Raw genomic sequence first — 26,566 nt, 5'->3', positions numbered from 1 at the left:
CAGATGTGGGAGTTGTGATAGCTTCCAGGGCTGCCAGCACACACATTAATGATAATCTCCTGGGAATTGCACACAACCTGTCAGTTGAGTGAGTGAAAGCCCTTGCAGTTTATGTAGACCCTACCCTGCTCACCGGGTGGTGCTTTGATGTGGATATGTGTGAAGTCTGTGGCACCCAGTACCTCCAGGTAGTCTGCTACATGGTGGAAGAGGTGCATATTGCTGGTCCTCTCCTCACAGGTGCTGGGGAAGTAAATGTGCTCACCAGTATGTGGTAGCATGGTATCCAGGAACTGGTGAAGTACCCTGACTGCAGATGCCTGTGGGACCCCAATGATGTCCCCTTAGGTCTTTGGAAAGTACCTGTAACTAGTATTCTTAAGGCTACACATACCTTGGTATCCACTGGGATGGGTTCCCCTCTGCTGGCTCTGGTCTAAGGTAAGGCTGGCACAGCTCAATGAGTTGCTGAAGTATGTCCCTGTCCACCCTGTAGTGCTCTAGTATCTCCAGATCATGTAGCTACTGGTAGGTTAGCCTGGGTCTGAACACTCTTCTCCTCCTCCTCAGTCTTGGGAGGTTGTCAACATTATCCTCCTCACTGCCCTCATTCTCTAGCACATACTGATGTATCAAAGCGACAGGAGCCCCTAAAATTGTGTCTGTTAAAATTCCCCGAGTGTGTACACCAATGGTGCAGAGTTTTTGGGAAAAAACAGACTGAAAGGTGTTTGCATAGTTTATACTGTTGTGCTGCAGATGCTGCCTGTATGATTGGCTGACTATGATACAGTCCACCTGCCAGCTATATTATTTATACTTGATTGATTTTATTCTGCTATTCCGCATTTTTTCCCTTTCCATTTCTGCCCCTTTTAAACCCGCTGCCCAAATGTAAACAGTTCTGCTATTTCTGTTTTTTTTTTTTTTTTTTTTTTTAAGACCCGGTGTGTGCTACGTAAACCTGTTTAGCTAAGGTAAACACTTTTAAGCAGAAATGGCCCTCCCCTGAATGCGAACAAGCTCCTCATTTCATGGAATAAGTAAATACAGCCTCAGACACACCCCTTGCTTAGCTGTGTTTAGGTAAGCTCAAATGGAAGCTGTGGAGCTCCAATGTGCTTACATCAATCATGACACACCATCTTTTCATGTCAGCTGCTTCTCCTGCTAAAACCACTGCATTATAGCTCCTACATGGTAAGCAGCATCCAGGCAATGGTCTCCCATTTTACTATTCAGTAAATTTTGCTCATTTGCATACCGCACTGCCTTAGTCCCTTGTTACACCACTATGTCCTTAGCAACCAGTGCTACTTGTTATTGTTTTGGTTCTGCATGCTACCCGCTATAATGACAAAATTCATATTTCACCTAGAATTGTGTTTTTACATTTTTTTAATATTTTCTGCACAATCTCATTTCCGTGCCACTGCACTATGCTTAAAGGGCCAAAATTTGCCCAAAAAGGTTTTGATTTTTATAATTTTGCAACTATTTTGCACGCCAATGGCCATATTTTGATCATAATACATGCTTTAATTTGAGCTGTCATGCCCCCATTTTGATTTTTGAAGAAATGTACATGGTTAGTAACTGAATACATTTCTGCAATGGACACTGTTCTGACACGGATGCCTGCCTGCTGACTGAATCTCTAATTCACCTCATTTATATGGTTTTCACTAGCAAATGAGGTAATTATCCATCCTAATCCTGGTCCCTCTATCTCCAACCTCCTCATAATTAGACTACCAACCACATCTCCCAAATCACAGCCAATAGAAAGCCAACCAACCTCCTTCTGATAAGCCTAAATATTAGAAGTATATGCAACAAGGTGCATGAATTCCATGCCACCATAGACTTCTACTCCCCTGATGTAGTGATCCTTACAGAAACATGGTTAAAACCACACATTACTAATGAGCAAATCCTCCCTGCTGGTTACAATATACTAAGAGTAGACTGACTAAACAAAAAAGGAGGTGGTATAGCTATAATATTTAAGCAGCATCTAGACATCCAGATCTTAAAGTTAGCAGCTCCCCAAATAGGTAAGGAAGAAATAATATATGCCAACCTTAAAATAAACCAAAATAAAACCCTAAACATAATAGGTTGCTACTTCCCACCTGGCCGCAACATCCCTTCACTTGAAAACCTCCTCAGCTGGACTACCCACCACCTACCCCAAGAAACTTTAATTCTAGGAGACTTCAACACTGACTGGCAATCCTGCTCTAGCAACCACCCAACCCATCATGTAAATCTTCATGGCTTTCCAACTAGTCCAGTCACCTACTAGGATAAATAACTCCAATAAACACTACCCTTGATTGGATACTAGTCAATAAGAGCCCCCAGTCATATATAGCAAGCTGCGTATCTGACAGCCTCAGTGATCACTCACAACCTTCTTACTAAGAAAACACCTTTATAAAGCAAAACCCATCATCTAGCATCAAATATGCAAAAAAACTAACTTCAACCCTTTCTCATTCAGCTCATCCTTAAAAGACTGTAACTGGCAACCTCTAAAATACCTCAAACTAGATGACGCAGTTGACTACTTTAATAAAACGTTCCTAAGCATCCTTAATTACCATGCCCCCATAAGACGTTCCCGAACTAGAGCCCAACAATCCCCATGGCTACAAAAAAACATGAAGTCTGAAATGAAAAACAGGGATAAAGCATGGGACAACTGGCGCAAAACCCCGTCTACTAGGCAAAAATTCCTAGAACTACGCAATCGAACCAAAAAGCTTATAAAACAGGACAAAATCCAATACTACCAGTCTGCCTTTACCTCCTCCCAACATAACCCCAAACAATTCTGGTCCTCAATAAACTCCATCCTCCACCCAGGTAAAGCAAGTACACCCACTTCTAACTTAACTCACTCCTCCGAAAATATTGCTACCTCTTTCAACAATCACCTCACACAAACCATGCTATCACATAACACAACCCCCCCCATAAACCCACACCATCAACTAGAACTAACAATCTCCCGACTAGCTTCTCTTTCTCTCCTGTTCCTACCTCCAAAATAAAACAACTACTAACTAAACTTAAAACAACCAGATTAGCAGCAGACAACCTCCCAGGTGAATACATTCAACTTGCAGCTGATGCTCTAGCCTACCCCGTATCACTCTTGATTAACAGATCTCTGTCAGAAAGTAATGTTCCTACACTATAGAAAGTCTCACACATAATTCCCCTACACAGAGGAGGCCCCTCCACAGATCTAACCAATTACGGCCCCATAGCTATACTCTCACCACTCTCCAAAATACTAGAGAGATGTATTCATTCTCAAGTCACAGGAGGTATCATCTCCTTGCTAACAACCTCCTCTCCAACACACAACACGGTTTCCGACCTAATCATAGCACCACCACCGCCTTACTCTCTTTCTCTAACACTATCCTACAAAATAAAAATGCAGGTTATCTCTCCTCAGCTACCTTCCCAGAACTCTCTAAAGCTTTCGACATGGTCCCACACAAACAACTCCTCTCTCTTCTCAATAACCTATCCTTCTCTCAACCAGTAATCAACTGGTTTCAGAGTTACATATCTGACCGCCAACAAGCAGTTGTTTGGCAGGACAACCTATCCCCAAATAGTACAACCTCTGCGAGTGAGGCAGCTGCAGGGTCCCAAAGAGCAAAGTATTCAAACAAAAAGAAAACAGGACCAGCATACAAGGCACCTTGAAAATAAATTTCTCAAGGTGCCTTGTATGCTGGTCCTGTTTTCTTTTTGTTTGAGGACAACCTATCCCCCCAACTACCAGTCTCCATAGGAGTTCCCCAAGGGTCCATCCTGGGACCCTTACTCTTCTCTATTTTCACCAATAAACTAGCCTCAGCCACAACACATGGCACACTCGTACAATACGCAGATGACTCAAACATCATCTGCACAGCCCACTCCCTCCCAGAACTGCAAAAAGTCACACAGGAAGCATTTTCTTCTATTGAAACTTGGTTATCCGATGCCCAACTAATACTCAACCCAAACAAAACAAAATTACTAATCTTCCAACCCACCAAACTTACCCTAGACAGCTCTTACTTTAACATCACAGCAAAAGACAATACCACCATCCATCCTACAGAACACACCAAATTACTAAGAGTAGAAACAGGCAATAAACTGAACTTTGACATTCACATTTCCATGACCATTAAAAAAGTGCACAAAAACCAGGAGCATTGTATAGAAATCAGCAACTACTTACCAAAGCAGCTAAAATTTCGGTAGCAAATTCTCATCTTATCTCTACCCTACTCTATTCCTCTCCAGTATTTACTAACCTTAGACAATGTGATCTAAATAAGCTCGAAACCTGCTACAACAAAATCGCCAAATTCACCACAGGGGCTTCCTACCGTACTCACCACTGTCTCTCACTAGCAGAACTGGACTGGATAGAGCTCCCCCACCTCCTTCAATGGTACCAACTCACACTCGCCCACAAACTAATAAACCAACCATTAAAAGTCCCATTCCTCCAGAATCTACTTCAACCCTACATAACCACGAGGCCACTAAGATCCAGCCACAAAAACCTCCTACAGGTTACAAGAGCCATTAACTCTGCTGGAGAAGCTTTATTCTCCTGCACTATAGCCAAACTCTGGAACTCCCTCCCATCCTCAATTACCTCTGAAACTTCTTGCACCCACTTTAAATCCTTACTAAAATCACACTTCAAAACTTGCCAGATATGCCCTTGCAACCCCCCCCCCCCTCTAATACCATCCACTCCCCCCACCCACTACCTCTCGCAGCCCCTATCAACAACCTACTCTTAGCAAGCTTGGCTACTAATGTTCCCAGCTACCTACCAGATAATACTAACTTCTTGTAGCAACAACTGCTATTGGCTGTTATGTACCTCAAAAACAGTTTGTATCAATTGTTCACTGATGAATCTCAAATACATTTTAACCATGTTTAGTATGTCACCACATTTTAAAATTGTACTATGCTCTACAGCTGTTTTACATCTGTTTTCTTCTTGTCTTGCGTCCTTAACTGGACTAATGTCTATATTTAAATTATATTTTTTTTTATCTGTATAATGCAAATAATACTTAATGTGGAGTTTTTCTCCCCGGGCCTCTGCTGAAAACAGACCTGTGTCCAGTCGGACTCTCCTGGTTAACAAATGTAAATAAATAAATAATAAATAAATAAATTAGCATTATTCAGTGGTGTCCATGCCAGAACAGTGCTGACAGGCTTGTGCATGCCCCGAGTCTTGTTTACTGAATCTCTTGGCAGCCATATTCCATGCAGAAGCTGCTATACTATTCTGGCCCAGTAAAATTGCTTTATTGAACCCGGGGAAGGTATGTTGTGCTTGAAGTGCAATTCATTAATACTAGTACATAATGGCATGCATACATAAAGCAAAAATAAAAATATGTAGTACACACCAAAGGTACTAGTGTACCAGGAGAGATCTTAACATTTGCAACTAATTTAATAAATCAGAACAAGGCAATGTGACACCATGCTCCATTTGAAAAATTATGGTGGTCCTTGGGCAAAGGCAGTGGCAGTCTAGAAAGGGGTGTTGTGTCACAATATTAAAATGTTAAAGATTAGTGGACTGCAGACTGTTACTGACTCCCGAGAGTGTATATCTATATGCATACCCTACATTACTGCACATGGACTCCTTGGTTTTACCTGCCATGGGAAACTAAAGTACATTTTGCTCAAGGAGTCTTGGTAAAGGGAACCTTTCAGAAACGAAAGGATGATACCTTTGGTGTGCCAGATTCAAAGGTTTGAGATGTAATGTTGCAACCACCAGGGTGCTAAGGATAAAATACTGTAGGCATTTATACATGAGTCCTCTTTCCTGCAATCCTAGGAGCTTGGAATGTCCTGATGTAGCCATAAATGCATTGCTGGGTCCAGAAGGTGATAATGCACATGAATCAAACAAGAAATAATTCACTTATTTGCTCAGTGGTTCACTATACTGATGGGTATATCTGTGCATGTTTCTCTACAATTATACATTATGCCTAAATCTTAAAGAATTGCTAACTGCATCTTCTGTTCAATGAAGGCTAAATTACTTGTGGTGCTATGTTGCATGACAGTTTGGTCCCAGACGTTTAACAACCTACAGCACTCCTGAGATTGATTTTCACAGCCTCTGTTTGTCCACTCTGTAATGCTAACCAAGTCACTTAAAATTACATTGCTCCTGGGTTGCCCCTATCAAGAGTCTGCATGTTCAGTTAGATAGTATTTGATTGGTAAGTAGATCCATAAGAAAGTTAAGGCATGTGTAACACAGCCTACACAAATGCCAAGGATGCAACAACCATGTACTTCCTTATTTCTATTACAGGTGATGCTAGCTACAGATTACAGCCATGGATCATGACACTAATGTGACAACCATTCAACAACAGCTGGAAAGTCCAGATACAGTACAGTACAGCACAGCACAGAGCCATTAAACTGCCATTGTAAACTACACATCTGGACAACATAATACATGTTTAGGATACCTTAAAACTGCTAGAGGCATCTACAGTACACATAACAGAAAGTAAGTGAGTTGTTTATGTCCTGTAAAATGCTGATCAGCATGCTCAAACACAAATAGGTAGGACAGCAAGACTGGCATCCTTATGTACAAGTCTTAACAGTACCATCAACATCTGGCAGTGGCGGTAAAGCAGGAGTCAGGAGATTGCATCAAAGGCACAGCTACCATCACCATCATCCTTATCAAACAGAGTAATGTAAACATATGAAGACACAATGACAGGAGTTCATATGAAATGATGTGCCATGAATACATACACATTATATATATATGTATATAAATATATATATATATATATATATATATATATATATATATATATATATATATATATATATATATATATATATATATATATATATATATATATATATATATATATATGTATATACACATGTATATATATATATATATATATATATATATATATATATATATATATATATATATATGTATAGGTTCATAGGTTCATAGGTTCATACTAAGCGATCTGCCCTAGGGCATTTATAATCCTAGCCAGAGTGTGTTTGGCTTTTGCAACCCATTTTAAATTAATTTTGCTATGCCCTTTTTCGAGGTTAGTATACTATGCCTCTGTCTAACAGTGACACAGAAATGATACCCGGGGTAAACCTACGATCTCCCATCTACTCATCAAGATTCCTCTTGAAGAGAGTCAATGAGGGACTCTGCCTAACTTGGACTGGGATTTTATTCCAGAGTGAAGGGAGCCTCTGGGTTATGAATCTGTCCCTCCAGCATGTCCTATTTATTTCAGTGCTGAGGTTCAAGTCTCTCGAGCGCGTAGCTCGATGGGATTTGGATTTTCTGAGGTGCAGCATGTCCATTAATTCTGGGTTGGACATGGCTTTATACATCAGGCACAGATCACCTCTGAGCAGGTGGTATGCCACTGAGTAGAGCTGGAGTTTCTTTAACCGGGCAGTATATGGCATCTGTTTGAGCCCTTTGATCCTCTTGGTGAGGTACTTTTGGGGTCTTTCCAGTTGCTGCAGGTGTCTGGTAAGGTACATCCCAAAAGGGGCATTGTACTCAATTATGGGCCTGATGAGGGATGAGTAAAGATGTATGATGACCTCCCCTGATCTAGATATGAATCCATTCATGATTAGGTGGGCTATATAAAATGTTTTTCTAATCACTTTGGCCATGTGGTTGTCAAATGAGAGATTGTATCAACTTGGGTCCCCAGGTCCCTAATTACTTCTTCTGTACTTAATGAATTACCACCTATGTGGTAATTTGTGGGCACTTTGTTTTTGCCAAAGGGGATGACTATACACTTTTTGACATTTAGCTTGTGGCCATGGCTCTGGCACCAGTTGTCTGTTTCTATGAGGCCCTTTTGGAGGATGCTTGTGTTGGCTGGAGAGTCGATTATGGCGCCCAGTTTGCAGTGATCTGCGAACTTGGTCAGCCACAGTCCTTCCATGTTGGCCTGTACCTCCGAGAAATATATACTGAACAAGAGAGGTCCCAGGACTGAGCCTTGTGGGATGCCACTTGTAACTGGTTTGGAGTCTGACATGGCTCCAGCAATTCTAACCATGTGGGTTCTGTCCTTGAGCCAGTTTGCAACCCATCTAGTGACATAGGGGTTTATATTTAAGCTGGTGAGCTTATCTATAATGCCCGAGTGGGGTATTGTATCGTAGGCTTTTGCAAGGTCCAGGTATGCTGTGTGGACCACCTTCCCCTCGTCAATGGACTTGGTGACTGTTTCAAAGAAATCGACCAGGTTTAAGAGGCAGGATCTGCCCTAAACAAAGCCGAACTTGGTAGGATCCAGTGTCTGTAGGTCCCCAATATCTTTATTTATGAGGTTCATGATGATCCTTTCCATAGCTTTGCAGACCAAGCTAGTCAGGCTTATGGGGCGATAGTTTCCAGGATCCGTTGAGGCACCACCTTTGTGGAGAGGGACCACTGTTGCTGTACACCACTCTTTGGGTACATATCCTGTAGTAAGGCTGAGATTGAACAGTAGTTTTATGTTTGGGTTTAGCTCTTCTTAGAGTTCATGTAGGACGCAGCCTGGGACACCGTCTGGTTCCATTGATGCTGTGTTTTTTGCTTTGGAGAGGGCGGCTCTTACCTAAGCATCTGAGATGTCAGGGGGGCAGCACTCTGCTGGGATAGATATTTGCCTTTTGGTGGGGGGGGTGGTTTGTGCTGAACCTGTCAGCTAGGATGTTGGCAATGTCTGTGGGTTCGATGTATTTTTTGTCATTTTGGACTAATTCTGAGCATATCTGGGAATTCCCACCCAGGTTCCTAACATAACTAAAGAAAGCCTTGTGATTATCTTTAGTGTCCTGTGCAATTTGTCTCTCAAAGCTGGCCTTAGACGATTTTATGAGTGCCCGTAGTTTTTTGCTAATACTGATCAGAGATGCCTTCCCTTTTTGGGATTTTGCTCTATCATGTAGTAGCTTCCTCCTTCTATTGTATAGTTTGTTTATGGCTGGGGTCCACCAGACAGGACGTCTGCCTTTGGAGGATTGGGTCTTGGTTTTATTTGGGATTGCATGTTCCATGCATTCCTGAAGGTGTTCATAGAATGCGTTTATAAAGGATTCTGTGGTCTGGGACGTATTTTCCACAGGCTCGGGGGCTTTGAAGGATTCCACCTCGGTTTTGAGGAGTGTGAAATTTGCTTTAGAGAAGTTTTTCACTGTGGTTTTCTGGGCATGGGGTGGGGTCGGGATGTAAATATCCAGTGAGATTAGTTTATGGTCTGATCTTACCAATGAGGGATACACTTCTGGTCTGGAGCATAGAGTCCCCATGTTGGTGATGATCAGGTCCAGTATGTTTTCCCCTCTTGTGGGAGTGGTAACAAGTTGTTCCATAGCATTTGAGTTTATAAATTCTAGGAACCTTTGGGCTAGGGTGTTGAAGCTAGAATAATGCTCCCAGTCTATGTTTGGGTAGTGGAAGTTGCCCAATATAATGGTGTTTGGAGAGACCTTCATATTTTCCAGTGTTATCAGGAAGGCCGAGTGGGATTCCTGGGTTTGGGAGGGTGGTCTGTATCAGGCTATAAACTGGAAGGCAGTTTTACCCACTGTTAGTTGCACATGGATAGTCTCTGATGCTTCGTGCTGTGCCACCAACCTGGAGGTGTGGGTATCTTTGACGAATATTGATACTCCCCCTCCTTTTGTGGTTCAGTCCAAGTTTTGGGGATGAAAAGCATGGTATGAGGTATAACCTGGTAGTGCTGGTGTGCTCTCGGGAGCCTTGAACCAGGTTTCTGTTTGTTAGAAAAATATGTATTCACATATATAGTATTCATATATGTATTAGTGTTATGCTTTCTGCATTAGAAGTCTAAAAGGGTTAACACATTTATTCTGTTACAGGCTTGAAAATAATTGCATGTACTTTCTGACTTTGCTTCTGGTCAGCTCAGTGAATGACCTTGTTCATACACTGAGAAACAGATGATTTTGCTAGCATTAGGAGAATAGAACAATACAGCATTCTGAAATGTTATTAGACTTAGGCAAATAACCTTGTTCGTGTTGAGTGAACACTGCAGCTGTAGAGGAACTAGATAAGACTATAGGCTGTAATCAGTATATGCTTTGTGCTCAAAGTAGGAAAGAATCACGAATTGTAACACCAAATATGAGTGAATTGTTACAGACCGGTGGTCAGCAAGACCACGTTGTTTTTGAGAAAACTTTCTCATGGGAACATTTATAATTGTTATATCAGTAGAAAAACTTAGTAAACACCTGTTTTAGAACAATGCTTAGAGTTGTATTTAATTACGTCAGCTTAGAGGGCAATGGCTTATAGAACAGTATAATAATGAAGGATTTCTTGTATAATGTCAGACAAACTTATGAACTGCAATTTTGTCTCCTTGTACAAGAATAAAGGAATCTTAACTGAACATTGGCTACATTGATCTTTGATTTTTCCTTTGACAAGTTGGTCCTTCGTTGACCGGAAACCACTCGGTTATCCTGGATCAGACAGGCCTGGTGGCTTGAATCCGTACGGAAGAAGTTACCGAAACGGTTCTTCTTGCTCGGAAAGACCTCCAACTGAATTGTCGTATAAACAGAGGCCGGCCACTTTCTGATCTGCAGCTGACAGGCAGGTTTCAATCAGACCGGGGTGATCAATCGCTGAGGCTCAGGTAAGGTGATTCTACTTTTTTTCTGTTTTAGATCAGGGACTTGATTGTATTTGTTCAGTCAGGATTTTTGTGTAAATCCAGAGACAGAAAAATTGCTATCTTGTCATAGATCAGGGAAACAGAATAAGTAGGCAGATAGTCTGAAGGGACTATAGAATCTTCGTGGCACCATGTTAAAAATAAGAAGGGTTACGTAACATTTATAAGGTTAGGACAAAATGGGTAATAAGTGTACAAAACAACCCCAAAATCCGCCGTTAACCAGAGACGCAGAATACATGCGGTCACGACGTGCCGATAACATTAAGTACTACACGAAGTGGGTTAAAAATATGAATTTAATGGTAAACTAGAAAAATCCTCACTTGTCAAACTTTTAAAACAACTCAAACTGATTCCAAAGGTAAGGTAAAAAGACAGCGCAAATTAGGAATTCCTCAGGCACACAGGTGGATTGAGGAAGCGAACCGAAGGGAACAAATAAATAAGAACTCAAAAGCAATGTTTTTAGATAAAGAGGATAATAACTTGGTTATAGCATCAGCCCCTCCGCCCCCTACACTTCCCTTGCCAGAATATGAAGCGAGTGAACAGGCAGGTCCACCCCCATGATACTCTGCTGTTCCGTCAGGTAGAGGTGTTACAAAAGCAGAGCCGTTTGTCAGAGATCCTGTCGAGACTAGGTCTCGAACATGCAGTTTGAGAGGGGATATTGAGTTATATCAAATAAATAACAATTTGCGATCTATGAGTGAAGTGGAGATATGCCCACTCATAGAAGTACCAAATCCTCAGGCAGGACAAGAAGGGCAGGACCCAACTCTCCTAGTATACAGACCGTGGACACCGGAAGATATCCGGAAAGCCACAGAGGGAATTCCCCATCCAAAAGTTAATTTTAAAAAGTTTTTAGAAGACTTGGAAGGTATGAGGTTAAATTATCACTTAAACGGAGAGGAAGTAGAAAAAGTAATCAGACAAATAGTAGGACCAGATTGGCACTTGATTAGTGGCAACTGGAATCCCTGTGACGCTGTGCTTAAGCCCCTCCCACATAGCAGCGCAGAGTTAGACAACAGAGTGAAAGGTCTGACAGACCGAATCTCTGAGAAATGGAAGCCTAGGGCGGACTGGACTTGCATTAATCAATGCATCCAACAAGAAGGTGAAACTGTTGATAGGTATTATGCCAGATTATTAGAATGCTTTAATAACCATTGTGGAATGCAGATACCTGAAGACCAAACACATGATTCCTCATGTGAGCAGCAGCTAAAAATGTATTTTTAAAAGGCAGTATTTCACCCATAAGCAGTTTTATTACGAAGCATATGGTAGACCATCGCACAAGCAGATTACAGGCACTGCTTGAATATGCTAGGCATGCTGAAAGGCATTTTAATAACAAAAAGAAAAAGAAAGCCCAAGTATTTGCTGTAGATGATGGAGAAATTTATTTAGTACAGTCCGGAAAGAAGGGCAAGAAGAATGCTCAGGGAAACAAACAATCTGATCAGTGATCGGAGGACTTTGAAGGGCGAAAGAAAAGGGGTGAATGTTTCAAATGCGGTAAAAAGGGACATATGGCAAAGGATTGCAAGAAAAATAAGAAGGCAGCTATGGAGGATAAAAATAAAGAGGGTGAGGACTGACTATATGATAGTCAAGAATCACTGGATAGGAAGAATGAAGAAGGGACAAATGAAAATGTGATAGACAGAGCAGAAAATGTGTTAGGAGAAATAGAGGAAATGCAGGAAGCTACCGATAGTGAAGACAATGAAATATTAGACCTAGCCTTATTGAGCTTGGAGCTCTATTTGGCTGACACGAAACCAGAAGTTACACTCCTGGTAGAGGGGAGGGAAGTCAAATTTCTGTGTGACTCAGGGGCATCACGAACCCTGGTGCACCCCTCCAAACTACCGGAGAATTCAGAGTCACATGATTACATATTAGTGAAAGCAGCTAATGGACAGCTGTATCGGGAGCCTCTCGCCCATAATATTGCAATAACAGATCCTGTTTCAGGATTAACCCAGAAAAGTAAAATTGCTGTTTCTGCGAAATGCCCAGTGAACCTTTTGGGCAGAGACCTTATGCAACTATTTGGCATAGCAGTAGTCCCAACCATGCAGGGTATGAAAGCACAGCGACAAATTAACACTTTTGCAGTGCAATCGGAGGGTGAAACATTTTATTGGTACAGCCAGGACTTGGTTACGACTGGTCCTGGAGCAATAACTGGAGAGTTAATGAATGTAGCTATCAGTAAGTTCCCCTCCCTTTGCATTGACATACAACATCTGTTGCACTGTACTCTGTATTACTGTAATACACCAGGACCTGACAAAGAATATGAGCAAGACTTGCTTAAAAATCGTGCAAACAGATTAGTATTGCATAATCTGTACTGGGACATGAAAGGGAACAGTGTAGTTAGCTGTTCATTGCCCCAGGAGTTCTTTGCACTGTATAAATCAAATTGATTACCACATGTTAGTTTAACTAAGGACAAGAGTATGAAATGGGCAGATCTAGGAGAAAAAGTCACAAAATGGGAAAAGCAGACAGAGTCAGAACTGTCAGAACAAGGAGTACAAAGACAGAAATTGAATTGGATAACACAGACACACCCAGCTGTACACTTGCAGTCAAGTGGGGACAGCTGAGAAGCACTCTTATGAAAAGAAGAAGAAATAGCTTTATTAGACATACCAGAGACTCTCTGGTCAACAGGAAAATCAGATGTAGGACTTATTCGTACAGCAGGACCAGTTACCATCACGCCAAAGTCAGCATTTAGACCACAAAAAAGGCAGTACCCCTTAAGAAAAGATGCAAAAGCAGGTATTAAACCTATCATAGCAGCTTTACTTAAGGAAGAAATACTGGTGGAATCTCCTGATTCACCATGTAACACACCCTTATTCCCGGTTAAAAAAGCAAATGGAGAATGGCGTATGGTCCAAGATTTGCAAGCTGTAAATGACGCAGTAATATCAAGGGCACCCATGGTGCCAGATCCACACACCCTATTAAATGATCTAAAGCCTCAACAAAAATATTTTTCTGTGGTAGATATTAGCAATGCGTTCTTTTCAATACCGATACACCCTGACAGCCAGTATTGGTTTGCATTTACATTTCAGGGGAAATGGTATACATATACGCGACTACCACAGGGATATTGTGAAAGTCCAATGATATTCTCACAAGAGATGGCAAGTAACTTGGCGGGGTATACCCCACAGAAAGGTAGTCAGATTTTACTTTATGTTGATGACATCCTGCTGGCAGCCCCCACCCAACGAGATTGTAAGGAAGACACTATATTATTATTGAAATTCTTAGCCGCTGAAGGACACAAAGTAAGCAAAGATAAATTGCAGCTTTGGAGTAAACAAGTTAAGTACCTTGGATATGTAATATCCAAAGAGGGTAGGATATTAGATGAAGACAAAAAAATAGCAATCTTACAAGCACCAAAACCCACAACCAAGAAGGAAATGATGTCCTTTCTTGGTACGACTAATTTTTGTCGGAGCTGGATCCCAAACTATGCTTTGGAATCTGCACCGTTAACCAACCTGATTTTTCAGAAGCCTATGGCAGCACAACATTTGATACAATGGACACCAGAAGCAGAATTAGCTTTCTGTAAACTGAAACAGTTGATAGCATCCTCATTGGTTTTAGGATTACCAAACTATCATAAATGTTTCTTCCAAACCATAGATTGTAAGCAAGGTTATATGACGTCAGTATTGACACAACAGCATGGGGACAAGCAACGCCCCATTGCTTACTATTCATCACAACTGGACCCAGTGGCGCGGTCTTTGCCCCACTGTGTACAAGCAGTAGTTGCAGCTGCAATGGCAGTGCAGGCTTCGGCCTCAGTAGTATTATTCCACCCTCTCACATTGAGAGTGCCTCATGCAGTCACAATTATTTTACTGCAAGAAAAGGTAGCATATCTTTCCCCTGCTAGGCATCTATCCTGTATGACTATCTTGTTGAGCCAACCTCACATGACAATTGAATGTTGTACAACTTTGAATCCATCTACCTTGCTCCCAACTCCTGCAGATAGCACACCGCACAGCTGCCTGCAGATAATTGAACAAAACACACTGCCCAGAAAAGACCTCATGGATGCTCCCTTGGATAATGCCGAGGTGACATATTATGTGGACGGCTCATGCAGAAAGGGTCCTACAGGACAGAACCTAACAGGATATGCAGTAGTTTCTGATACTGCAATTATAAAAGCAAAACCTTTACCACATAGCTTCTCTGCACAAGCAGCAGAATTAATTGCCTTGACACGAGCATGTACCTTAGCAAAGGGTAAATGTGTGAACATTTTTATAGACAGCCAGTATGCTTTTTTTTACTGTACATGTTTTTGCACAACAGTGGAAAAATCGAGGAATGGTGACATCTACTGGCAAACCGATTAATCATGCACAGTTTATTTTAGATTTGTTAGAATCAATTCAGTTACCTCAGAAAGTAGCTATTTGTAAATGCATAGCTCATACCAAGCAACAAGATAGGATTTCAAAAGGCAATGCTAGAGCTGAAACAGCTGCAAAGCAAGCAGCCTCAGAAGCATGTCTTTTGAACAAGGAATTACATCCTTCTGAGATTTTAGACTTAGAAATGTTGAAAACAATGCAAACACTTACTACACAGGCAAAAAAACAAAAGTGGGTAAGGCGAGGAGCACTCCTCAAGGAAGGACTGCACATCTCCAAGGAAGGAAAACCAATATTGCCATCTAATTTGTTTAGATATGCAGCTTTGTTGAGCCATGGGCAATGCCATGTCTCAACAGGGGGGATGGTACAGTTAGTCAACCGGGTATTCACTGCATACGGATTTACAAACTATACAAAAAAATTTTGTTTATCATGCCACACTTGTAACAAACATCATGCACAGGGGGCATTAAAGCCCAAGCAAGGGAGTTTCCCTACACCACCGTATCCATTTCATACTATTTGTATGGATTTCATAGAATTGAGTAAATGTGAAAATAAATGTTACTGCCTTGTCATTGTAGATATGTTTTCCAAATGGGTGGAAGCTTTTCTGACTAAAAATCCAGATGCAGCTACAGTTGCAAAGGCTCTGGTTAAAGAGATTATTCCTAGATTTGGTATACCGGAAAGGATCTACAGTGACAATGGCACACATTTTGTAAATCAAACTATACAGCAACTCAGTAGATATTTTGGAATTTCTTTAAAAAACCATTGTGCATATCATCCTCAATCTGCAGGGCTGGTGGAGAGGTACAATGGGATTTTAAAGAACAAGCTTAGGAAGTCGATGTCAGATACACAAAAGAATTGGGTGTACTGCCTGCCCCTGGCACTGTTGAGCATGAGAACTGTTCCAAATGTGAAAGGATTGACGCCTTTTGAGATAATATTTGGGAGGGCATATTATACCCCTCAGTGGAAAGCTCTCATGCCCACGGACCAGGAAGCAGACTGTACACTAGCAAGATATATGGGACGTATGCTGAACTCTAAACATCTTTTGCAGTCTTCTGTTTCAGGTAAAGAGCCAAATCAACCATTGAAAGTGACAGTAGCCCCAGGCGACTGGGTCTGGGTGAAGATTGTCAAGCGGAAGAATTGGAACTCACCAAAGTGGGAGGGACCTTACCAGGTCCTCTTGTCGACACCCACAGCAGTCAAGATCAGTGAGAAATCCTCTTGGATCCATTTGACACACTGTAAACTTTGCCAAAACTTTGAGCTAGATAAAAATCTTGCTGTTTCACAGAAAGACTAAACATGACAGAATCTAGAGCAAACAGGAATGCAGAACAACCTCAGAAGTATTGAATAGTTATCCTGTTAATTGTACTGACAACAATAATCTTTTTGCTGTGGCCCATCCTTTTTTCGGCCACACCAGCTGAACTGAATAAACGTGATGAGCCGACCATAGACTGGCACCCGAACTTTAACACTTATCAGGCAATTACACGTGTGTATGCTGAGACTTTTAATGTTTCAAATTGCTGGATTTGCACAGCCATACCAACAGCATACGGGGGGGGGGTTATTAATGACTGCAGTCCCTCTAGGGGTCAATGAGACCTGGAAAAATTTGGTTTATGAGACTGTAGCTATCAAAGCACATGATAAAGTAGCACTGTATTTGCCTGTGACACAAAAGGGAATTGTATGTTTTTATAAGAATGACACAATTCAAGTGGGTTGGAGCAGGTGCAATGTGACTGTACATTATAAATGTTATACCAAAGCAAACAGAATGGATACAGTTTGTAATCTGAATTATGACTCATTTCTCGAGTCCATGCACAAGGCTATTGATGAAGTGCAACGTAATCCTGTTCTTTTTAAGCAACTGTCTGTAATAGATAGAAAAATGTTTCATGCAGGGCAACCATTTCGTAGTAAAGTAACTACTAAGGTAGAGGATTGTTATTTTGTGTGTGGTAAAAAAGCATATAAATGGTTACCTGAGAATTGGTCTGGCAGTTGTTTTTTGGGGTACCTAGTTCCAGCCATACGACACACTGCAGTTTTGCCTCAGGGAAATATTCAAAATACCCGAGATGTAGTCAAGAAAGTTGTCAAAAAGCCTGAAAATCCAGTGGGACGGATCGAGGCGGGCTGGAAAGACCATCATACCGTGGATACCAAGCTGACGCACATGGACTTGAGTGATGCTGTCATATCGTGGGCAGGCATATTACCAGCATATGGAGTGGCAAAATCAATTTGGGAACTGTGAAAACTGTCTAAACTTCTCGAAGTAATGAGTAATGCAACTTTTTCTGCTCTTGAATTGATAACTGATGAACTGAATGCTATGAGAACTGTAGTGCTCCAGAACCGTATGGCTCTCGACTTCACCCTAGCGGTGAGAGGTGGTATGTGCGCTTTAATCAAAGAAGAGTGTTGTGTGTATATACCTGATTATCAACATGAGATAAACGACCACCTTGAGGTGATACAGCAAGTGTCGGCCATGACCAAACCAGGCCCCAACCCACTGACGGACTTTTTCCAGAATCTGTTTGGGGGGGTGGGGTAGCTTCATAATGAACATATTAATAGCTGTCTGTGTGGGGATACTCCTGTTGGGAGTGTGTGCATGTTGTGGCATACCCTGCATAAAAAAAACTGATTAAAGAATTGATAGACATGTCAGTATCTGAAACCTTGTATCAAAACACTGAGGTTGATTGTTGGAAAATGAAATGCTTTCAGAAGTTTAAACTAAATGATTCACCTAACCACAAATCTCAAGTGGAAGAGGTTAGGAGAAGAAACAAACTGTTTATGCTTTTGAACAGAATAAAAAGTGTTAATAGGGGGGAAATGTTAGAAAAATATGTATTCACATATATAGTATTCATATATGTATTAGTGTTATGCTTGCTGCATTAGAAGTCTAAAAGGGTTAACACATTTATTCTGTTACAGGCTTGAAAATAATTGCATGTACTTTCTGACTTTGCTTCTGGTCAGCTCAGTAAATGACCTTGTTCATACACTGAGAAACAGATGATTTTGCTAGCATCAGGAGAATAGAACAATACAGCATTCTGAAATGTTATTAGACTTAGGCAAATAACCTTGTTCGTGTTGAGTGAAAACTGCAGCTATAGAGGAACTAGATAAGACTATAGGCTGTAATCAGTATATGCTTTGTGCTCAAAGTAGGAAAGAATCACGAATTGTAACACTGAATATGAGTGAATTGTTACAGAATGGTGGTCAGCAAGGCCACGTTGTTTTTGAGAAAACATTCTCATGGGAACATTTATAATTGTTATAACAGTAGAAAAACTTAGTAAACACCTGTTTTAGAACAATGCTTAGAGTTGTATTTAATTACGTCAGCTTAGAGGGCAATGGCTTATAGACCAGTATAATAATGAAGGATTTCCTGTTTAATGCCAGACAAACTCCTGAACTACATTTTTGTCTCCTTGTACAAGAGTAAAGGAACCTTAACTGAACCTTGGCTGCATTGATCTTTGATTTTTCCTTTGACACTGTTACTGCACAGATATCAATGTTTTCCATGTAAGGAGAGTTTCGAGTGCGTGCATCTTGAGGTTTAGACTTCTGGCATTGAGTAGCATTACTCTTAGTTTCTTATCCCTTGTGATACCTATGGAGGTGGGGTTGTCTTTTGAGCCTTGCCTAAAAAAGGCACTATGGGGGAAGCAAGAGCCTTTGCCAATATCCAAAAGCCCAGGGGTGACAGGTGCAAGCCATCCCTAGCGAAGCATCGTGGCTTGTCGAGCATGTCATCCCAGGCTGACAGGCATTGGATCCCCTTTGAATGACACCAATACTTAAGCCAATTGTTGAAATTGATCATCTTGTCTTCATATTGTGGCATCATTCTTGGTGAGGGTAAGATGCTACTCAAGGTCAGGGTCATACCGGCCTGGGCTACATGCTCAGAGAGCTCCTCTATGTCTCTTTTCATGTAGTCCAGGGAAGTACGTCTCAGGTCATTCACACCAGCATGGACTATGACCGAGTCATATTTGTACTTGCCTTGGAGTGACCTGAGTGCTTGTGTTATGTGGCAGATCCTAGCGCCCAACAGGCAGCTCACCATGACCTTCTCCTTGTTCAGCCTGGTGAGTGGGACGTCAGTGTGCCTGATGATAGAGTCACCTATTACAAGTGTATCAGGTGTGTTGTTTAGCCTTAAGGGCTGTGACTGTTTGGCACACTGGCTTTGTGTGCTATGTGTTGCACATGTTTTGTTTTGGGGTAGCGGTTGCTTGGGTGTCTGCTTTGGAGGTCTCTGCTGCTTAGGCAGATTTTTATTTAGAGCCTCTGAGTATGTTTTTATGTGTTTATGTGTTTGGTTTGCTGTCGTGGTAGGTCTATGTGAGACTGGAATTGTAGTGAGTGTGATTTCCTTCTCCTCCTGACTGGTTACGCCAGTACTGAGTTGAGAGAGCTTAGCCTCCAGTTTGGCTATATGGCTGCATCTCTCACATGTGTTGGAATTTGTTGGGAGGAGGAGAGGGTTGTCTGTGTACATGAGGCAGTTGTAACATTGCCTCAAGATTCCCAGATTCACCAGCTGGACCGGAAAGGAGATTGACAACTGACCTTTGGACAAGCTAGAATAGCATTGGGAATTCCTTTATAATTGAGAAAAGGGCCAATGGGGAACAAGGTACTCAAGGGGAGTTTGTGAGGGTGTAGTGCTTTTAATTTTTTAGTGCAGACTTATATAATTGCTTTAGTGAGCAAGTGCCAGGTAACTTAAATGCAATGTGTTACAGGTAACTTAAATGCAAAAACAATAAACAGTAACTTTCTTTCAAGTGAAACAAGGAAATAAGTACAGTAAGCAATGCAGATATCACTAGGGATCCACAGAAGCACTGAAAAGCCACGTTTTAGGTGGAATTAGCTTTTCAGGGAAATAACAAGCAAACAAACAACAAGCATACAAACAGAGCTAGATTCAGCAGGCCTGGATCTAGTCTATGCTACAGCAAACAAGGTGTACCAATTTCAGTAAAAAACAGTTCAAATATGCAGGCACTATAAGCCTTTAATCAGAAATTCCCAGCTCAGAAGTGCAGAGTCCAGCCTCTCCTCCCACAAGAGTGCAGACCACGAACCTTCTTAATGTAAAATAACTGGCCTGAAGCCCAAGTGCTTAAACCAGAACTAATACACTTTTAGAATAACAGACACTGAGCCCTCAATCAGCAGTTCCCAACTTAGAAGGATGTAAGCTACCTGTCCTGCCACCACAGTGCAGGCCACAAGCCTTCCTAATATAAAACAACTGGTCTGAAGCCCAAGTGCTTAATCCAAAAGACTTAGAATGATAGCTACACTTTAATCAAGTTACTACCAAGCAGTAATAAATACAATTGAATACTTTAAAGAATGCCTGTATTAGTGCTCAAGTTATACAAACAAAGTTAGATTCAGCAGGCCTGGATCTAGTCTATGCTACAGCAAACAGGTGTACCAATTTCAGTAAGAAGCAGTTCAAATATGCAGGCACTATAAGCCTTTAACCAGAAATTCCCAGCTCAGAAGGGCAGAGTCCAGCCTCTCCTCCCACAAGAGTGCAGACCACGAACCCTCTTAATGTAAAATAACTGGCCTGAAGCCTAAGTGCTTAAACCAGAATTAATACACTTTTAGAATAACAGACACTGAGCCCTCAATCAGCCGTTCCCAACTTAGAAGGATGTAAGCTACCTGTTCTTCCACAACAGTGCAGACCACAAACCTTCTTAATGTAAAACAGCTGGTTTGAAGCCCAAGTGCTTAAACTAAAAGGATTAGAATGAGTTACACCAAGCAGTAATAAATACAACTGAGTACTATTAAGATGACGCAAAAGCAAAATAAAGTAGGAAGAAACACAAATACAGTAAAAGCAGATAATTTTTTTTTTTTTTTTTTTTTTTTTTTTTTTGAGTGAGCAAATGAGATGGGCCCAGGAGTTACAGGACAGAAACAAGTGCAAATGCAGGCCTTCAAATCAGAAAGTTGAGAGAGATGGAAGACCACCCAAATGGCCAATAACTACAAATTCTGGGCCAGAACTACTCCTTATGTGGTAGACAGGTTACCTAATGCTTACCACTCCCACTGATAAGCTAGAAGGCTTCCCTCCAACACAGAAAGACTTGGGGTATATACACACACGCACACACACACACACACACATGCACACGCGCACACACACACACACACACACACACACATATATATATATATATATATATATATATATATATATATATATATATATATATACATATGAGGAACAAAGAGCAAAATGATGTACCCATAAAGGTGAATTCCATGCTGTAACCTAGATAAAGCAGACTGATCAGGCATGAACTTTCCATATTGTCCCTTAGACATTACCAAACTGGAATATAAAGCTGAAAGTTTTGTTTGGGGCATCTATAAGTATCAGCTGTTGTCAAAGAAGATATATAAATTTGCAGTAAGGAATTACAGACCCAAGGCTAGGACTGCCACTGTCTGACAGTGAGGGATCTTTTATGGAATTTGTGATGGAAGGAACTTTGAATATACATTAATACTATCCAGAAAATCCCATGTCAGGATCTGCAATGCTCATAGATGCAATAGGTTCATAGGTTCATAGGTGGGTACTAGGCTATTGGCCCTAGGGCCTATATAAGCCTAGCCATAAAGGTACCCTGGCTTTTGCCACCCCAGAAAATTATTTTCCTGTGCCCCTGTTGAACAGAGCCACAGAAGTGATCCCCAGGGTGAATTTCCTATCTCACATCCAATCATCAAGATTTTTCTTGAAGAGTGCTAATGAGGAGCTTTGTTTGATATAGATATGAAGTTTGTTCCAGAGTATGGGAAGTCTCTGGGACAGGAATCTATCCCTCCTGCATGTTCTGTTTATTGTGGTGACAAGATTTAGGTCCCTAGAGCGTGTAGCTCAGAGGGGATGGGATTTCTTTAAGTGGAGCATGCCCAACAGCTCTGGGTTTGACACTGCTTTGTATGTTATGCAGAGATCACCTCTGAATAGGCAATATGCAATGGAGCAAAGCTGGAGTTTTTTGAGACGGTCTGCACAGGGCATCTGTTTGAGGCCAGTAATCCTCTTTTTGAGGTATTTCTGCAGCCTTTCCAGTTGTTGTAGATGTCTTGTGAGGTACATACCAAAAGGGGCACTGTATTCTATAATGGGTCTAATGATTGACGTGTAGAGGGGAACAATTACCTCTTTTTTCCTGGATGGGAAACCTTTTGTGATGAGGTGTGCCATGTAGAAGGATTTTCTGACTACTGTGGCGATGTGATTATCAAAGGAGAGACTACTGTCTATCTGTGTCTCAAGGTCTCTTATCACAGTTTTAGTGTTAAGTAGACTACAGTCTATGTGGTAGTTCATGGGTACAGAGTTTTTACCAAAACAGATGACAATGCACTTTTTGTCATTGAGCTTGAGGCCATGGCTTTGATACCAGGCATCTGTCTCAGTGAGGCCTTTTTGTAGGATGTCCACATCATTAGGAGTTTTGATTATGGCTCCAAGTTTGCAGTCATCTGCGAACTTCATTAGCCAAAGATCTTCTGTATTAGCCTGTACTTCAGAGAAGTAGATATCAAACAGGAGAGGACCCAGGACTGAACCCTGTGGTACTCCACTTGTTACTGGTCTGAAGTCAGATTTGGAGTCTGCTACTTTCACAGTGTGGGTTCTGTCAGTGAGCCAGTTGGCAAACCATCTTGTGACATAGGGATTTATACCTAGTTTAGTGAGTTTATCTATAATTCCAGAGTGGGGATGGTGTTGAAAACCTTTTTGAGATCTAGATAGGCTGTGTGAACCACCTTACCCTCATCTATGGCTTTGGTGACCACTTCAAAGAAGTTTATCTGGTTTAGGAGACATGATCTTCCTTTTACAAACATGAACTGGGTATGGTCCAGAGTATGGAGATTACCAATGTCATTGTTTATAAGTTCCATGATGATACGTTCCATAGCCTTGCAGACCAGGCTCATTAGGCTAATGGGGTGGTAGTTCCCAAGGTCCGTTGGGGCTCCTCCTTTGTGGAGTGGGATAACCATTGCTGTGCACCATTCAGTGGGCACAAAGCCTGAAGTGAGGCTATTATTGAACATGGTACTTAGGTGGGGTGCCAGTTCGTTCTGTAGTTTGTGGAGAATGCAGCCTGGGATGTTGTCAGGTCCCATGGATGCTGTGTTCTTGGTTTTGGAGAGTGTGGTTTTTACCTGTGCAATGTGATTACAGGAACTTTCCATTCTTTCAGTATAGAGAGGGGCCCTTTAAGGGGTGAGAGGGGGGTAAAGTTAGTACTGAACCTATCTGCCAGGATCTTGGGAATATCAGTTGGTTCTATATATTTAGTGCCATTGTGCTGTAACTCAGAGCAGATCTGAGTGTAGCCATAAAGATTCTTGACATAGCTATAGAATGGTTTGTGGTTGCCTTTAGAATCAGTGGTGATTTTGTTTTCATAACTAGCTTTGGAGGATTTTATGAGGGATCTCAGCTTCTTACTGAGGCTGACCAGTGAGTTCCTCCAATCATGGGATTTTAATCTGTTTTGTAACAGTTTTTTTCTTCTGTTGTAGAGTTTCTTTATGGCATGGGACCACAAGATTGGCTTCCTTTTTTTGGAGGATAGCATCTTGGTTCTATTAGGGATTGCACAATCTATGCACTCGTGTAAGTGCTTATAAAGTACATTTGTGTAGGATTCAGCAGTCATACCTCTATTGTCTGTCTGCATGGATGTTGTGAAGTTTGCCACTTCTGTCTTAAGAAGCGTGAAGTTGGCTTTGGAGAAATTTTTTACAGTGGTTTCCCTAATGGGGGGGGGGCGAGATGTGGATGTCTAGGTTGATTAGCTTGTAGTGGGCTCTGACCAACAAGGAAATGACCTCTGGTGTGGAACACCAGTTGCCCATGCTGGTAATGACCAGGTCTAGGATATTGCTGCCCCTGGTGGGGGTGTGGATAATGTGATCCAAGGCGTTGGAATTTATGAATTCCAGAAAACATTGAGCAAAAGAGTTGGTGCATGAGTAATTTTCCCAGTTAATGTTGGGGTAGTTGAAATCGCCCATTATTAGGGTGTTAAGCTGAACCTTAATATTTTCCAGTGTATCAAGAAATGAGGAGTGGAAATTCTAGGGCATGGTGAGGGATCTGTAGCAAGCTACAATTTGGATTGCGGTCTTGCCCAGAGTTAGTTGCACTTGGATAATCTTGCATGCATTATGCTGTGCAACTAGCCTGGAAGTGTGGATATCCTTAATGAATATGGACACACCTTCACTTTTTGTGTTTTGGTCCAGGCTAGGTGGCCGAAAGATGTGGTATGAATTATAGCCTGGTAATGCAGGGATGCTCTCTGGAGCCTTGAACTAGGTCTCTGTCACTGCACAGATGTTGTTGTTCTCCATTTTAAGGAGTGCCTTGAGTGAGTGCATTTTGAGGTTTAGACTTCTAGCATTGAGTAGCATTACCCTCAGATGTTGCTTGCTTGTACCTGTTACGGTGGTGAATTTGTCATTTAAACCTTGCCTAAAAAAGGCACTATAGGGGTGACAGGAGCCTTAGCCAGTATCTGGAATCCCAAGGGCGACAGGTAAAGGCCATCTCTGGCAAAACATCATGGCCTGTCGATCATGTCATCCCAGTCAGACAGATAATTAATCCCCTTAGAATGACACCAGAAGCTTAGTCAATTGTTGAAGTCAATCATTTTGTCTTTGTACTGTGGTATCATTCTGGGTGATGGCAGGATGCTACTCAGAGCTAGGGTCATACCTGCCTGGGCTACAAGATCGGACAGCTCCTCCATGTCTCTTTTCATGTAGTCCAGGGAGGTACGTCTTAGGTCATTCACACCAACATGTTACAATACCCTGGCAAATGGTAATAAGATAGCATACTCTGTCTCTGTAGAACACAGGTATAGACATGCAGGAAAGAGAAACAGAGGAAAGTACCTTCATCATAATATTGTAAGAGAATTAAGCATCACTGTCACATAGTAGCAAGTTAGGGTGAATCACCACACTATAGCATACTATGGACAGATTTATGTAAACCCTGCTAAGTTAGTTTTCAGAATTGAGAGTACAGGCAATACCAAGTGTTGAATGTAGAACAGCAACCATCTCAAGATGAAGTCATTCTCCACTGGTGAGGTTCTAAAGGGCTATTTTAGAAGCTGACTTTCTCTGTATGTTATACCAGTTAGCTGGTCATTACACATTACAGCTTGCCAGATTACATGGAGCAAAACATGCAGTACCAGTCACTGCTGGATGGCATTATCTATGTGCCCACTGAGCAACCTTCAACAGCCACTACACTAGGTCATCACAGTGCCAAACCTGTATTCATTCTGAAGAGTAGAGTCAGATAATGTTCTCTGTTTCTTGCCCATTTAAGAAGACAAGGCTTATAGGCTTATTGATTCATAGGTAAATACTAGGCCTTTGTGGGCAATTTTAAGCCTAAGAATCAAACCATGTACCTTGTGCCTGCAAGGTAAACACCTTAACCAGTATGTCAAATGTCAGATATCATTCTTTAGAGACATTTATAATGGTCAAGAAATAACTGATATACATTGCTATGCCAACAGCTAGTAAAAAACTGCATATGGTAAACCAATATGTGTATTGTGAAATGCTATCCATCAGGAAGTTTACAATACATGAATGTGTAAAAAACAGCAATAGACCTTTGAAGCAAGTCAGTTGCTAAATGAGAAAGATGTTTTAAAGCAAATAGTATCAAGCTCTCTGAATCCAGACAGTCTGCCTACTACAATGGAAGTTCCTTACCTACACAATTACTTGTGTATAGTGCAGATTCTTCCCTTTTATCACTGTGAGTATGTAAATGAGGTATGAACTCATTAACATTTACAAATTCCACAATGTGCACTAAGTTCAGGGCAGGTATACATGTTGTAAGGATCGACATGATTGCGTGCACAAGCTTTACCAGTGCAAAGATGAGCATTAAGAACTGTTACCTGCTAAGAGCTTGTGAGTGTGAATGAATAGTCTGACTGCAGGAAAAATCAGATTTTCATAGTCAGTCCTCTTTGATGTACACTTACTGAGGTTATGTCAGGGAGAAGGGACTGACAATAAAGTCTATCAATACATTAACTGATTTAGGAAAGCAAGAGTCTTAACATTTCTATGAATTGTTTCTGAACACACTCTATACCTCTGAGTAAAATTTGT

The sequence above is a fragment of the Protopterus annectens genome, chromosome 1.part2 (assembly GCF_019279795.1).
Source record: "Protopterus annectens isolate FY-2018-M chromosome 1.part2, PAN1.0, whole genome shotgun sequence".
Taxonomy (NCBI): domain Eukaryota; kingdom Metazoa; phylum Chordata; order Ceratodontiformes; family Protopteridae; genus Protopterus; species Protopterus annectens.
The sequence above is the reverse complement of the archived record's forward strand: the minus strand, read 5'-3'. Positions refer to the sequence as shown.